The sequence below is a fragment of the Bubalus kerabau genome, chromosome 1 (assembly GCF_029407905.1).
Source record: "Bubalus kerabau isolate K-KA32 ecotype Philippines breed swamp buffalo chromosome 1, PCC_UOA_SB_1v2, whole genome shotgun sequence".
Classification (NCBI taxonomy): Eukaryota; Metazoa; Chordata; class Mammalia; order Artiodactyla; family Bovidae; genus Bubalus; species Bubalus kerabau.
In genome coordinates, this window is record NC_073624.1 from 165,051,890 (window position 1) to 165,066,091 (window position 14,202).

At 49.2% G+C, this 14,202-nt stretch overlaps 1 long non-coding RNA gene across 1 annotated transcript; it reads left to right on the top strand.

The window, feature by feature from the left end:
- The first annotated feature begins 1,413 nt into the window (after window positions 1–1,413).
- LOC129641856 (uncharacterized) lies at window positions 1,414–6,492 on the top strand. Its single transcript, XR_008709488.1, has 4 exons — window positions 1,414–2,037; window positions 4,330–4,469; window positions 5,326–5,413; window positions 6,162–6,492. It is a non-coding gene; the product is annotated as an uncharacterized LOC129641856 (long non-coding RNA).
- The last annotated feature ends 7,710 nt before the right edge of the window (window positions 6,493–14,202 follow it).

Here is a 14,202-nt window from a genome sequence, read left to right on the forward strand (position 1 = left end):
GTGTGGTGTTGGAGAAGACTCTTGAGAGTCCCTTGGACTGCAAGGAGATCCAACCAGTCCGTCCTAAAGGAAATCAGTCCTGAATACTCATTGGAAGGACAGATGCTGAAGCTGAAACTCCAATACTTTGGCCACCTGCTGCAAAGAACTGACTCCTTGGAAAAGACCCTGATGCTGGGGAAGATTGAGGGCAGGGGAGGGGACGACAGAGGATGATATGGTTGGATGGCATCACCGACTCAATGGACATGGGTTTGGGTGAACTCCGGGAGTTGGTGATGGACAGGGAGGCCTGGCTTGCTGCGGTTCATGGGGTCGCAAAGAGTTAGACATGACTGAGCGACTGAACTGAACTGATGGGACCAGATGCCATGATCTTAGTTTTCTGAATGTTGAGTTTTAAGACTCCCTTTTCACTCTCCTTTTTCAGTTTCATCAAGAGGCTCTTTAGTTTTTCTTCGCTTTCTGCCATAAGGGGAAAAGTTCTCGGAGAGCCCAAGACGCAATTAAATACTACTGGAACCTACTGTAGGATGCGTGGGAGGATGGTTAGGAGGCTGAGCCCCACTTCAGCGGGCCCTGACTGGGGACACCGAGTCACCTCCGCCCCACTCCCACTTCTCTTCCTTCCAGGGGTGGGGCACTGAGACTCCAGCAGGGATTCTGTGCCTCCTGCTCCCCATTCCCAACAGGAGGCACAGCTTGGCTCTCTCCCCACGCCCCAGCCCCAGCGAGCCAGGTGGAGGGCAGGAGCTAGAGGACTGACCAAAGCTCCACTGGACTAAGACGCTGCCCCCAGCTCTTCCTAAGCAGCGAGAGCGGCTCCAACCTAACGTGAACCCGTGGTGTGGGATTCAAAAGTTGATTTCCCGCGGAAGCCGGGGGACGCAGGGCTGGGTCCGCTCCCACTTACTTGGCCCGGGCCCTGAGGGCTGACCCGGCTTGGCCGGCGGAGTCCGGCCCGAATGCAGCTACGGTGCAGCCGTGGGCGAAGTCGAGGGTCGCGCTGCCCTCCCCTCGGGCTCCGGGGCAACTCAGCGGAGGCGGCAAGAAGAGACGCCGAGCCTCGAGTTCAGGCTCTTTGGGGACCCAGATTGCACTCCTGGCAGTGGGGGCGCGTCTGCTCCACCCTAAGTCACTAGGGGAGGGAGCCAGACGAGAGCCGGCAGCTGTGCAACGCGGCTCAGCCGAGAGCTTCTGCCCGATAAAACCTGTGGACCACGCCGCCCACGTGTTGTGAGCTCCTACGCTTGGTCGGGAGGGACCAGGGCGAAGTGAGCCGCCCGGCCCAGGTCGGCCTCGCCGAGGGTCCCAGAGTGGGCAGGCCGGCCCTGGGGAAGGCCTGCTGGGGTCGCAGCTCCGGGTCCCGCCCGGTTGGCGCTCTACTTGGGCTCCTGGGGCCATGCCACCCTGGGGACCTCCTCTCCACTTCGGGTAAAGCAGGCATAACTGGAAGAGGGTAGGAGTAGTGCTTCTTTTCTCATACATTCCAGGAAACTTTTTGGATAGCTGCTCAACTGCCACCCAAAACGGTGAGAATATCACTCACTTCTGCATCCTTGATACCTGCAAGAGCTCCTGGCATATGATAGGAGTCTGGTAATTACTGCTTACTAAATGAGTGCATGAATAAATGAATGGACGATGAGGCTTTTTTTCCATCCCACGATGTCTTCCGAAATACATCCATTTCACAAATAAGCAGAAAATAAATGTTTGGGAAGCACCAGCGCTTAAACATCGGTATAAACAGGCTGTCTTATGTAAGGTATAACCACTGCCATATGTTATGAAGCACTTAAGAAAGGAAGTGTGGCTTTCCTGTTCCAGACTTGTTAAAAGTCGAATTCTGACAAATGAGCGCTGGAGGTGTATGCTGTGCGCTGCGTCTGATTGTTTCTGTAACAGTAGATAAATTAGACAGCTACAATAATCCAAGAGCTATCCCACATCCGGGAACGGAGCCAGCTGCCAAGTGGAGGAACACACGAAACTGAAGGAGGCCTGTTGGAGTTTTTAAATGTCTCTGCTTCCAGCGTGAGTCACTTTATTTATTTACATTTTATCTTTAAAAATTTATTAATTTTATTTTTAAATTTATTTATGAAATCATTCTTTTGGGTCAAATATATATTGGTATGGAAAACATGTAATACTTATCTACCAAAAACATCATTTCTAACTGTATATTGACACAGGTTCAAGGATGTTATATTCCCCAAACGTTTTATATTCAGAAGTAAATTTTAAAGGGCTGTGTTTTCCAAAGTTTTAGCCTGGTGAGCAGGTTATTAAAAATACCCATTAAAAGGGCACAAGTTCAGAATAAGTACCAACCATCAGAATACTGCCAACTATAGGAACAAGGCATCAACCATCAGAATGATTGCCATACTGCTTATTTTAAAACAGCTTGCCCAGCAAAGCAGACCCTGCTTGTCCTCCTGATGCCCAAGGGTTTGCTTCTGACTCCTCTGCCCAAGTCCTCTTTTTATGAATGATTGTATAGAACTATCCCCAACCCTTGGTTTTCCAAGCTTCTCTGCATTCAAGCTAGCATTGTGAGTTGGGCTAGGTTCCTCAGACTTTGTGGTTATAAGCAACAGTAAGAAATATAAATTACTGTGTGGCTCAGGGCACATGCATGCATGCACACACACACAAACACACACACACACACTGATATATTTTCTTCTATTATATTTATTTTCATTAAAAATATGCTGACCCCTGGAAATTTCCCAGTGGTCCCTGGTGGTTAGGACTCTGCGCTTTCACTGCCAAGGGCACAGGTTCAATCCCTGGGCAGGGAACTAAGATCTTGCAAGCCATGCAGCATAGTCAAAACAAACAAACAAACAAAAAGGAAAGAAAGAAAAAAAAACCCATGCTTACCCCTGATGGATTTCACACCCAGGGCAGGAGGAGAAGGGGGTGAAAGAGGATATGATGGTTGGATGGCATCACCAACTCAATGGACATGAGTCTGAGCAAACTCCAAGACAGTAAAGGACAAGGAAGGCTGGCGTGCTGCAACCCATGGGGTCGCAAAGACACGACTTAGTGACTGAACAAGTGGGTTGCAACCTGCAGAGCTGGGATACTGGCAGAAAGCTTTAAAGAAAGTAACTGTGCTGGGCCCTCACCTGCTGCCTGGCTTGGCTGCCCAGGGAGCCACCCCTTGGGTGCTACCTGCTCTGAGCAGCTCTGTGGTCACCAAGACATGAAGACCTCTGCCTGTGGTCAGCTTGCACCTTCCAGATACCACCTCCCTGACTGATCATCGCAGGCCATGCACAGACCAGATACTGTGGTAGAACAGACATTTATGAAAGGCATTAGCAGAATAAGGAGGACCTGAGAGAGATGGGGAGAGAAAGATGGAGACACAGACAGACTGAAGAAGATGAAAGATGGAGGATGAACAAGTTGTCCCGGTTTTCCTGCTTTTGGCCTCAATATCCACATCCTGGAGAACCCCGCAGGCTCAGGAAAAGCAGAAATGTTGGTCACCCTACAAAAGAGGGACCAGGAGAGAGGAACAGAAAACACAGACACTGAGAGATGATGCATTCATGTCCTGGGGCTGCTGCAACCAAGCACCCCAGACTTAAGCAACAGACATGCATTGTCTTATGGTTTTGCAGGTCAGGGTCCAAGATTAAGGTATTGTCTGGGTTGGTTCATTCTGGGAAGGATCTGTTCCAGGCTTCTCTATTTGGCTAGTAATAGATGGCTGTCTCTTTCCTGTATCCTCATGTCATCTTCCCTCTGTGCATGTCTGTCTCTGTCCAAATTTTCCCTTTTTGTAAGGACACGAGTCACATTGGATTAGGGTCCATCCTAATGACCTCGCTTTAACTTGACTTTCTCTGTAAAGACCCCATCTTCAAATAAAGTCACATCCTGAGGTCCTGAGGGTTAAAACTTCACAGATGAGTTTGAAGGGAACACAGTTCAGCTTGTAACAGGTGGGAAATCAGAGAGAGACACCCAGGGGCCAGGGTCAGTGTCCCAGGTCTGATCTTTTGGTCCTTCTGACCACTGCCTGACCTGCTCCTGGCAGACTAGGAACTCTACCCTAGCCTTCCCTGGGTAACTTCTCCTGCCATAAATCGACTTTTGCCCCCAGTGTAGCCCTCCTCACTTGCCTGGGCTTTTATACCTGTTAGCTCATCAGCCTGTACATCTGGGTGGCACAGTTGGTAAAGAATCCACCTGCCAGTGCAGGAGATGCAAGAGACTTGGTTTCGATTCCTGAGTTGGGAAGATACCCCGGAGTAGGAAATGGCAACTCACTCCAGTAATCTTGCCTGGAAAATTCCACAGATACAAAGGAATCTGATGGGCTACGGATCATGGGGTCGCAGAGTCGTTCGCCACTGAGCACGCGTGTATATATAAAGCTAATGACTGGCACATCCAGACCGTGTTCCTCTCTTCACCTTCCCAGCCTTCACTACCTCCAGGTAACAAAAAAGATGCTCCATGCCAGCTCAGCAAGAACCCTAAATCCAAGATGGGCTTTCAAACAAGACCCAGCACACATTTGTGAAAAAAAAAATTACAATTGAATAAAGACATTCAGGAAACAGAGAATCCACCCCGACAATGGAGTGAACCTGTTGTAGTGGAAGGGAAATTTTGAGCTTTTTTTTTTTCATTAGAAAATGCAATGGGTTTCTTTCATAGGTGGAAGATCTAAAATTATTTGTAGGAAAAAAGAATTGGACTGGATAATGAAGATTGGGGGGAAATTTTGTATTTTAATTTAATGTGATAGAAGCAAATGTTGGTTCCTTTAGTATTTCTAAAACTATATTATTATTCATGATTGGCTGTTGTTCAAACTTACTTTACTCCACCCAACCCCAGTTTGGATTAGTTTCTGGACCTATGATGCCGGGTGTGGCCTTGTGTCTTGATTTTGCCTTAGGGTGGTTGCAGGATGATTCCTTGCCCCTTGACTTTGGGCTCAGCCATGTAGTTTGCTTTGGCCAATAGACATTAGCAGTTGTGACTCAAGTAGGACTGGAAATTAGCCTCTACAGCTGGATTTGTCCTCTTGTGCTTGTGCCATCTCCAGGAGTAGAACTTCTTTTGAACTTCCCTTTTGGCCTGGGCCCACGATGAGCACAGGTGGAGGAATCTAAACCCTGGTGAGGAGCTAGTCCAGCTGAACCCACAGCTCAAAGAAGAGCTGCCCCCTTGAGCCCAGCCTAGTTCAGCTAACCACCAGTTGACCTGAAATTATGTTTGTTTGTCACTGAGATTTTGTAGTTGTTTGTTACTCCGTGATAGCTGACCCATACATTATTGTATCAGGTGAGCTTGGAAGGACAGCACAGCTGAGCAGAATCTGAGATGGGGAATAGCCTGGAGTAAATTCTTCATCCAAGCATGCTGTAATCTGGTGGGTATTTTACTTAATATTTCATCTGCATCCATTTTGGAATTTCTGGATCAAAACTTCTTTTAGAACATGTCTTGAGGAACTGAACTCTGTCCAGTGTCTAACACATAGCACATACAGATGATTTAAAATTTTGTTAAATGACTGTAGACATTCTGAATGGATCCCAGAAGGTCCCAGGAGGCAGGAACAGGAGTTAGGGATGTAAATACAAAACATACAGGCTGAACTACTTTGCTCTTTCTCCCTGTCCCCCACAAAGGGCTAGTTGATGCACTGTGGGCTAGTGACGCCACTGGCTTAGCAGAGGACTAACCTGGGGACTGTGGGCTTTTTGGGAAATGATATCTCTCTGTCCTTGACTTTCTATTACTCTCTATTTAGTAGGAAAAATGCTATTTTGAGATGATCAGCTTCGAGATCTTGGATTGGACTGTGCGATGGAGCTTTAGGGACAGGTGGCAACTGTGCCCTCTGCCCCCCTTCTCTCTGGTGGCAGACATGTTCTGCACTGTCCTTCCTTAAAATGGAATACAGAGGGAGGGAAACATCAGTAAGGAGGGGCTGGGAAAAGGCAACGGGAAGTCCGGCTTTACCCTGGAGAAAGGCAGGGCAGGGAGCCAGGGCCAGGCCACCTGTCTGGAGTCAGGCAGGAAAAGGGTAGATCACTTAGCTGAAATCCCTTATCTTTTTCTTCTGTGATCAGAGTAAGTTATTTAACAGCCCAGCCTCTTTACGGCTTTAACAGGGAGAAAAGGCAAACAAAGAGCACGTAGTCTCCCAGGATCTGGGAGCCACCTTCCCCAGCAGGAGCCTCCTCTTCAGCAGACCTGCCTACCACTTAGAGGCTTTCCTGGAAGACCAGACCCATATCTGCTGCCTGATCCTGAAGTCCTGGAGTCCGTTCCTCATGTCTCCCTTCCAGGTGTCTTTGAAAGACTTTGAAGTTTTCAAAGGATTATTCTTTAATCCTTTGTGTCCTTACCACCTGTCATGAATCTAAACCAGTCTTGGCTCCATTTTACAGATGATGAAACTGAGGCTAGAATGACTGTTATCAAGCTTTATACTCTGCACTATGAGATATCATTTAATTTCTTTTATTCTTTTTAAAAATAAAATTATAATTATGAACTTTTCTTTAATAGAGAGAAGGAAACAAATGGTCTATGTTCCTATTACTCACATAACTGATGTTAACATTCTTTCTGGACCAACAATTCTATTTCTAGATGTTACTGCTTTCAGTTTCTATTTCTGTTTTATTCCATGAAGGTTAAAAAAACTTGATATTTAAAAAATATATATATATTTAAAAATATCAAAGGTTTACAGATATATAAGTGCAAGCAATTTTAGGCTTATGAAAAATTACAAGTGAGGATAAACAGCATTTTTTCTGAACCATTTGAGTAAACTGCCAACAAGAAGCCCCTCTTTTCCAAATACTAATTTTATTGTCTATTGCTTGCAGAAAAGGACCTTCTCCCACTCTCCCAAAACACAACCATCATGATTCAGGCACTTAGCATTGAGACAGAACTACCCTCTCACCCCCACGTTTCATTCAAGTTTCATCGCTTGTTCCAAGATGCTTGTCCCCCAGATACTGTGGAATGCAGTCTGCCCATTGGTAGGATCTCCCAGACTGGGGTCCTGGCCTCCTGTAGCAGCGAGTAGGGAAGTCCAGCTCCAGATTTCTTGCTCATGGGCTCTGTTTTCTCAGGGAGCTTTAGATATTCTTGCTCTGCTCTTTGCAGGGCTCAGCTGCCACCAGGGGTTGCTGTTTCCTTCCCTGGCTGTTGCTGTTTCCTTCCTGTCAGCCAAAGGTCTGACAGCCAGCTCCTGCTGCGTTGGTTTAACTAAGAATGTCTACTTATCCCCTAGCAGGGGTATTTGGATGCTGGAGACAGAGCTTGGACTCTGGGTTCAAACCCCAACCTCACCATCTATAATTTGGATGAAGGGGACAAGACACTCCAGTTCCCCCAACCTCAGCTTTCTCACCTGTGATATGGGATGATCATACTTTATGAGGTGGGCGTAAGAGAAAGTACTTTTGTCTGCATGGGATCTGGTCACTATTTTCACCGCCCCATCAGCTGCTCTCTGTTCTACATGGGCTTGAGCTAAGGCCTAGGAGCTCTGGGAAGTTGTTTAAAAGGCTTTCCAGTAAGACCTCAATCCTCGGCCCCACATAGCTGCCCCATGAGGAGGAGATGTCAGTGTCTGAGTTCTTGCCCACACAGAGAACAGTTGTTTATAAGTGAGTGGTTTCTGAACAGGAAAGGCTCTTCACTTTAGACTCCTGGGAGCCATCATTATGATTGCTGTTGTTCAGTTGGCAAGTTGTGTCCAGCTCTTCATGACCCCGTGGACTGCAGCACGCCAGGCTTAACCTGTCCCTCACCAACTCCCAGAGTTTGCCCAAATCTGTGTCCTTTGCCTCAGCGATGCCACCCAACCATCTCATTCTCTGTCACCCTCTTCTCCTTCTGCCTTCAATCTGTCCCAGCATCAGGGTCTTTTCCAATGAGTCGTTATAATTAAGTTCTGTTAAATGCGTTCTTTCCTTCCTTTGTCACATGCTGTCACTGTGTGTGGACCCGTAATGGGCTCTGAGGGCAGAGGCAGGAGCCATGCCCTGGACATGGGAGTGTGTTGTAGGAACATACACACAGGCTGTGCCACCTGCTTCTGCAGCAAGAACACATCACGGCACGGGGACACTGGAGCTGGGCTGAGAAGGAGGAGCAGCAGTTTCCCAGGGAGTCAGGCAGGGAGGAGAGTGACCCTGAAAGGAGACACGGCAGGTGCACACCTGGGCACCCAGCCAGCAGAGGCTTGGGTGTTTGACGGGCAGGCTCTGGCCATTCGGTTTCTTAGCTGAGTGACTCTGGGGAAGTTGCTCATCTTTGAGTCTCACTTGGTTTCATCAGTAAAACAGAAATAAAAATGCTCACCCTCAGAGCTGTTCTGATGATCCAATAGGGTATTGCCTGCCGAGCCCACTTGCACTTAAATGACAGCTGTCATTCTAGAAGGGGCCACTGCCCACCACTCTGGAACCATTTCCATAGTCAGCACTGTGGATGGTACCTCTGGGGTTACTTGGTGTGTGGGGGGAGTGGCTGGGAGATCTGGGCTGTGTCCTGTGGGTCATGGGGAGCCATGGAAGTTTGTTTTTCCCCCAGCTTTATTGAGATATAATTGACATATAACATTATGTACACTTAAAGCTTACAATGAGTTGATTTGATACACTTACGTATGGCAAAACGATTACCACCAAACCATTAGATAATATCTCCACCCTTTCACATAATTACCATTTCTTTTTTTATGATAAGAGAATTTAAGATCTACTCTCTTGGCAACTTTTGAGTATATAATACAGTATTATAAGCTATACTCACCCTTCTGTACTTTAGATCCCCTGCTGCTGCTGCTACTGCTGCTAAGTCGCTTCAGTCGTATCCGACTCAGTGCGACCCCATTGACGGCAGCCCATCAGGCTCCCCCGTCCCTGGGATTCTCCAGGCAAGAACACTGGAGTGGGTTGCCATTTCCTTCTCCAATGCATGAAAGTGAAAAGTGAAAGTGAAGATGCTCAGTTGTGTCCGACTCTTAGCAACCCCATGGACTGCAGCCTATCAGGCTCCTCCATCCATGGGATTTTCCAGGCAAGAGTACTGGAATGGGGTGCCATTAGATCCCCAGAACTTGTTAATCTTATAACTAGAAGTTTGGACCCTTTGACCAGTATCTCCTCCCCATTTCCCCAAACCCCTGGCCCCTGGTAACCACTGGTTTACTTGATTTCTGTGAGTGGGAGCCATGGAAGGTTTTATAGAAGAGTTGTGCATGTCTGACACTTAGGAAATGTCCCAGAAGCAGAAATTACTCTCAAGAGGTCCTCCAGGTACATGCGTGATCTTACCACGTGGCCTCCTGGAAGGAATGATGAGGCAGTATATTCAGAATTGGAGCAGCCTTTCTAATACACACTGTGCCATTTCAGGCAAGTCCTACCTGCACTCCAATGGAGAAGGGCTTTCTTACTCGACTCTTGTTGCAGCAACCTTCGAGGCCTTTCCAGAATCTATGAGGGCCCCGCTGACTCTTCCCGAATGCCCCTCTGAAAGCCCCAACATTCTCCAGCCACACTGCTCTCCCGTGATCTCCAGTGACCAGATACCTCCAGCCTCGGCGCCTTTGCCTTTAGTGTGTGCTCTCCCTGGACCATCTATCTGTAGCTGACCCATTTCCCCACAGCATCTCACTCTCTGCAATAACTGATTTACTTGTCCCTGGTCTGCCGTGTCCCCTGGGCTGGGAACTCCATTATGACCTGAGGACAGGACACCTGTTTTGTCCAGTTCTGTGTCTGTCGGGAGAGTCAGGCTCACAGAGGCCTGCACTTCATATCTGTGAATGAGTTTATGAAAGGCAGGTCTTCTTATGCCCATTTCATGGATGAGGGCACTGAAGCTCGGAGAGAACAACAGTTCCAGCCCGCTGGCCTGGGCGGGGGTGGGCGTGGAGAGGCAGGTTTGGCTGGCTGCAGCTGCGGGCAGATGGGAAGGCTCGCGGGCGCGGCTCCGGGGCAGGCGCCCGGGTGCCCCGCGGCGGCTGGAGCGTCCTCGTGGGCGGCGCGGGGCGGCAGACTGGGCGGGGGCTGGCGGCGGCGGCGGCGCGGGAGGGAACCGGGCGTGCGGGTGAACTGGCAGGGCGGCTCCGCTCCGCAAGCAGAGAGAGCACCGGGTTGCCGGAGCAGGTGAGGCCGGCACGGGCCCATGGATGCGCTCCGTGGGTTCCGAGGGAGGAAGGGACCTGGGTCGGAGGGGCCCCCGGGAAGCCGCGCGCTACCTCCGCTAGGCGCCCGGTGGGCTTTACAGAGCCCGAGGCTCGGAGAGCCACAGTCGGCGCTGGTGCGGGGAACCCTGCCACTGGAGCGGATTTGGGCTCCCATAGCCTCGGTGTTCTCTGTGCGCTGCAGGCAAAGGAGGTAAGGGGTGCGTGGCAAGTGCGCGCGCCGCGGGCTTTAGGAGACAGGAGCTGTTTGCTGAAATTTCAGGAAACAAAGCAGACATCCTCGTCTCCATTCCCACCTCATGAAAAGATTGTATCTTTTCCATTAGTTTTCATCTGACGGCTGGGAAGGCAGGCTGCAGTGGAGGGCTCCCCTGGGGGTTGCAGGTGGTCCCCCTTATCCTGAGAGCTGCTTGGGAACTTAACCTGGAGACGCTATTTCACTGATTTTGCATTATAGTCCACCCTACCCCTCCCAGAATCACCACCCTCGGGGGTGCCCCTGGAAGACCTGAGGCCTCCTGGTCCTCACTGGGCATCTCTGAGGAATGCAGTGGGAAGTGAGAGACAGTCTTGGTGTGCGGTCCTTTGGGGGAATTCTAAACCGCCCAGAAAGTCTTGAAGTGGTCAATGTGGCTGCAACTCAGCAGCCCTGGTGAGTGGGTGTGATCACTTCAAGGTGATCAAGATGAAAAACTGCACTGATGGACACTCGCTTGGTGATAGCCCTGCAAGCCCACATCTCTCCCCTGGAAGCTTGTGCTCTTGTGTTCTGCCCTCAGGAGGGGCCTCTGAGGTTCCAAACTGCATTGGGAAGGAGACAGCTCTATCTAAGAGTGTCATTCCATTAGTAACTCCAAGCCTGGGTCTGTTTGGGAAGGATGAGGGACTGGAGAGGCTGGGATAGCCTTGGAGCTGCTGGGGAGGTGGAGGAGTCTGAGCCAATGTGCTGGGGCCCAAGGCCAGGGGACCCTGGGCAATGCCACCCCAGCTGGGGTACCTTGTTGCTTTGCTGAGCCATACCTCAGCACTGCAGGGTGCTCACCTGGTCAGGCTTTGTTGGGGACCCTGGATGTCTGTCTCCAACTCTGCCTCTGCCATTTCTCCTACCCCACATCAGCTCACCTCCTACTTTAGCACAGACTTCCCTTCCTCCTTTTTAAAAAATCTGTCTGGCATGGCCTGGTGCCAAGGCCTTCAGAATCAGACTAACCAGGGTTCTAGTTCAGCTTTGCCACTTACAGACTATGGGGACCTTGGGCAGCTTCCTTTCATCTAACTGGGCCTCAGTGTCCTCCTCTTTGAAATGGAGCTGATATAAAATCCAGCCATATGGTTTTGCTGTCTTTGCAGATTGAAAATAGTTGAATACTGGCGATTTCATATGGTTCAGCCTAATAGAGCCTTTCTCTCATGTCTAGGGTTTGGATTAATGCTCAGGGAGATGTCCTGAGCCCAAAGCTGAATGAAGATTAATGTCTGTCCCTTCTGCCCTGTCTCCCAGCAAAGCATGTGCCCTCCACAGTAAGGCAAGACCACCCACTGCTCTTTGGGCTCTTTCCAAGATTGGCTCCTGCCTTCTCTCTCCTGCTTGTCTTTCCAAATTCCCCTTTCTGCTCTTCTGGGCATGGCAGGTTCAGTTGTCCCATTCTCTCCCCAGGTCCCATCCAGGTACCGCCCTTGAGGCTACTTGGGTCTTCCAGGTGTCTGCAGGACCAAACTGCCACTGCATGCCCACTGCCACTGCCTTCTCCCTACTGCCTCTGTGCACTTTCTACAGAAGGAATCTAACTTTCATGCTGACCTGGGGCTCAGGGTTTGAATAATTGCTGCCTTGCCCCTGGAGTCCGCTTCTGGAAATCCTTGGTTCCTGTGCACAGAGGACCTTTCTCGGGTGGGCTCTTAGGGAGTAGGTTCCTTCCAGTGTCTGCAAGCTCTGGAGAAAGATGCAAGGGCCAGCTGGTAATTCTGCTCCTTTCTTGGTTCCCCAAAGATCTCCTTCCCGTGTTGTTGCTTTCCCAGCCCTAGCACTTCCCTCCTCTGCCCCAGTCCCCGTTGTTGTGGAGAAGGGTTGCTTTAGGTCCAGGCATCTATGTGGTCTAGTCAGCAGGGACTGGTGTGGAGTTTCCTGGCTCACTGGTGATCATCCCTTGTGTTACTCTTTAGAGACTCTTCGAAAAGGGGGCTGCAAGCCAAGCGAATCTTCAACCCTGCCTTCAGTGCTCCCATTCTAGATCCCACACGCTGCAATGAAGATCAAAGATCCCATGCGCCACAGCTAAGACCTAGCATAGCCAAATGAATAAATATTAAAAAAAAGAAGTTTAAAAAAACCCAGAAGAAAAATTCTCTTGTCTCTGGGATTGGGTAACTGAAATAACTAAACTATAAACTGTCTTTGAATTCATGACAATCTTTCCATGGCCAAATGTGATTCATCTTTCTAAGTCAAATTAAATTTATAGTAAGTGACATTTACGATAGCTGGCAAATATTATAGATTTTACTGACCTTTGGTTAATTTTGGTTATACCCTGTAAAAACTGCCTCTAACTTAGACTTGATCATGAAGAACATTTATATGTTAACAGTTCATAGATAGACACAACCATTATAGAGGCCCTAAAGAATGTCTGAAATAGGGCCCTTTTAAAACAGTACTTATTGAAACGGGGTCCAAGGACCATGTGATTAGAATCATATGGTTCGCTTGTTAAAGTACACGTTACTTGGCCCCATCCTGGACTCACTTAACTGCATTTCCTGGTGAGGGACTCTGGAATCTGTGCTTTCGATCTGCTGCTGGAGTGATTCTGAGGTCTCCTTAAGGTTGAGAACGGCTTGTGGGATTAGTGATGACTAGAGAAGTCTGAGGAAGGGAACTCTGATGGTGTGTGGTGATACGATGGCACACCACATCAAAATACCACATAAAATATTACCACCTGGAGGTTCTGGGGTCCAAATTCCAATTAGATCTTGGCAGAGAGTCCTTTGTGTTGAGGCACCAGAGGAAAAGGACCAGGGTGACTTGGAGGTGTGGACCAGGCCAGTTTCTGGGAGCTACAAGCTGTGACTTAAGCATAGCCATGGAGGGACCCATAGGGAAGTTAGTGGGCAGCCCTTGACCTCGGCCTGGTGTGTGTGTACTGGGGCAGGAGGAGAGAGCTGGTGTACTGAGGACCTAGTCTTCGGCATACCTGGCAGTCTTCAGTGCTGCCATATGTCACTGAGAAACAAGGCTGGCAGAGTAGGTGGGGGCTGAGACCAGGAAGGCACACTTCATGTCAAGCCCTGAGGTTCTGGTTCTGTCCTAGAGGGAATGAGGGGATGTCCCTGGTGGTCGCATGGCTAAGATTCCACGCTCTTAATTCAGGAGGCTTGAATTTGATCCCTGGTCGGTGAACTAGACCCCACACGCCTCAGCTAAGAGTTCACATGCCACAGTGAACATCAAAGACCCCTTGTGCTGCAACTATGACCCAGCACAGCAAAGTAAATACATATTTTTAAAAAAGGGCATAGGGTGCCATGGAAGGACCTGAGCACATGGAAGAATGTGTTGCTATTTCTGTTTGCATACAATTTGATAAGGGGATTTCCACCCGTGCTCCCTAAATAATTTTGTCCCTGAACTCTGCATACAAAATTTCAATTTCTTTATCATCAGAACAGCCTCGAACCCTGAGGTCAGAGGGAGTCTGTGGAACAGGTTCTGATGTCAGACAGACCTGGATTTGTATCTGGGCCCCATTACTTGTTAGCCATGTGGGCTAGTTAACTGTGGGCAAGTTGCTTTACGTCTCTGAATCTCAGGTTCTCTAGGTCTCAGCCTCGGGAAGGAAGCAGCCATGAACCTCTCTACCTACCCCCTACTCTTCCCTGGATTCCGCACAGGAGGTGCTATCCCTAAGTGCCATTTGTCTTTGCTTTGCAGGCATCATCCTTGAATCTCCTGAAATCTTCTCCTGTCCACC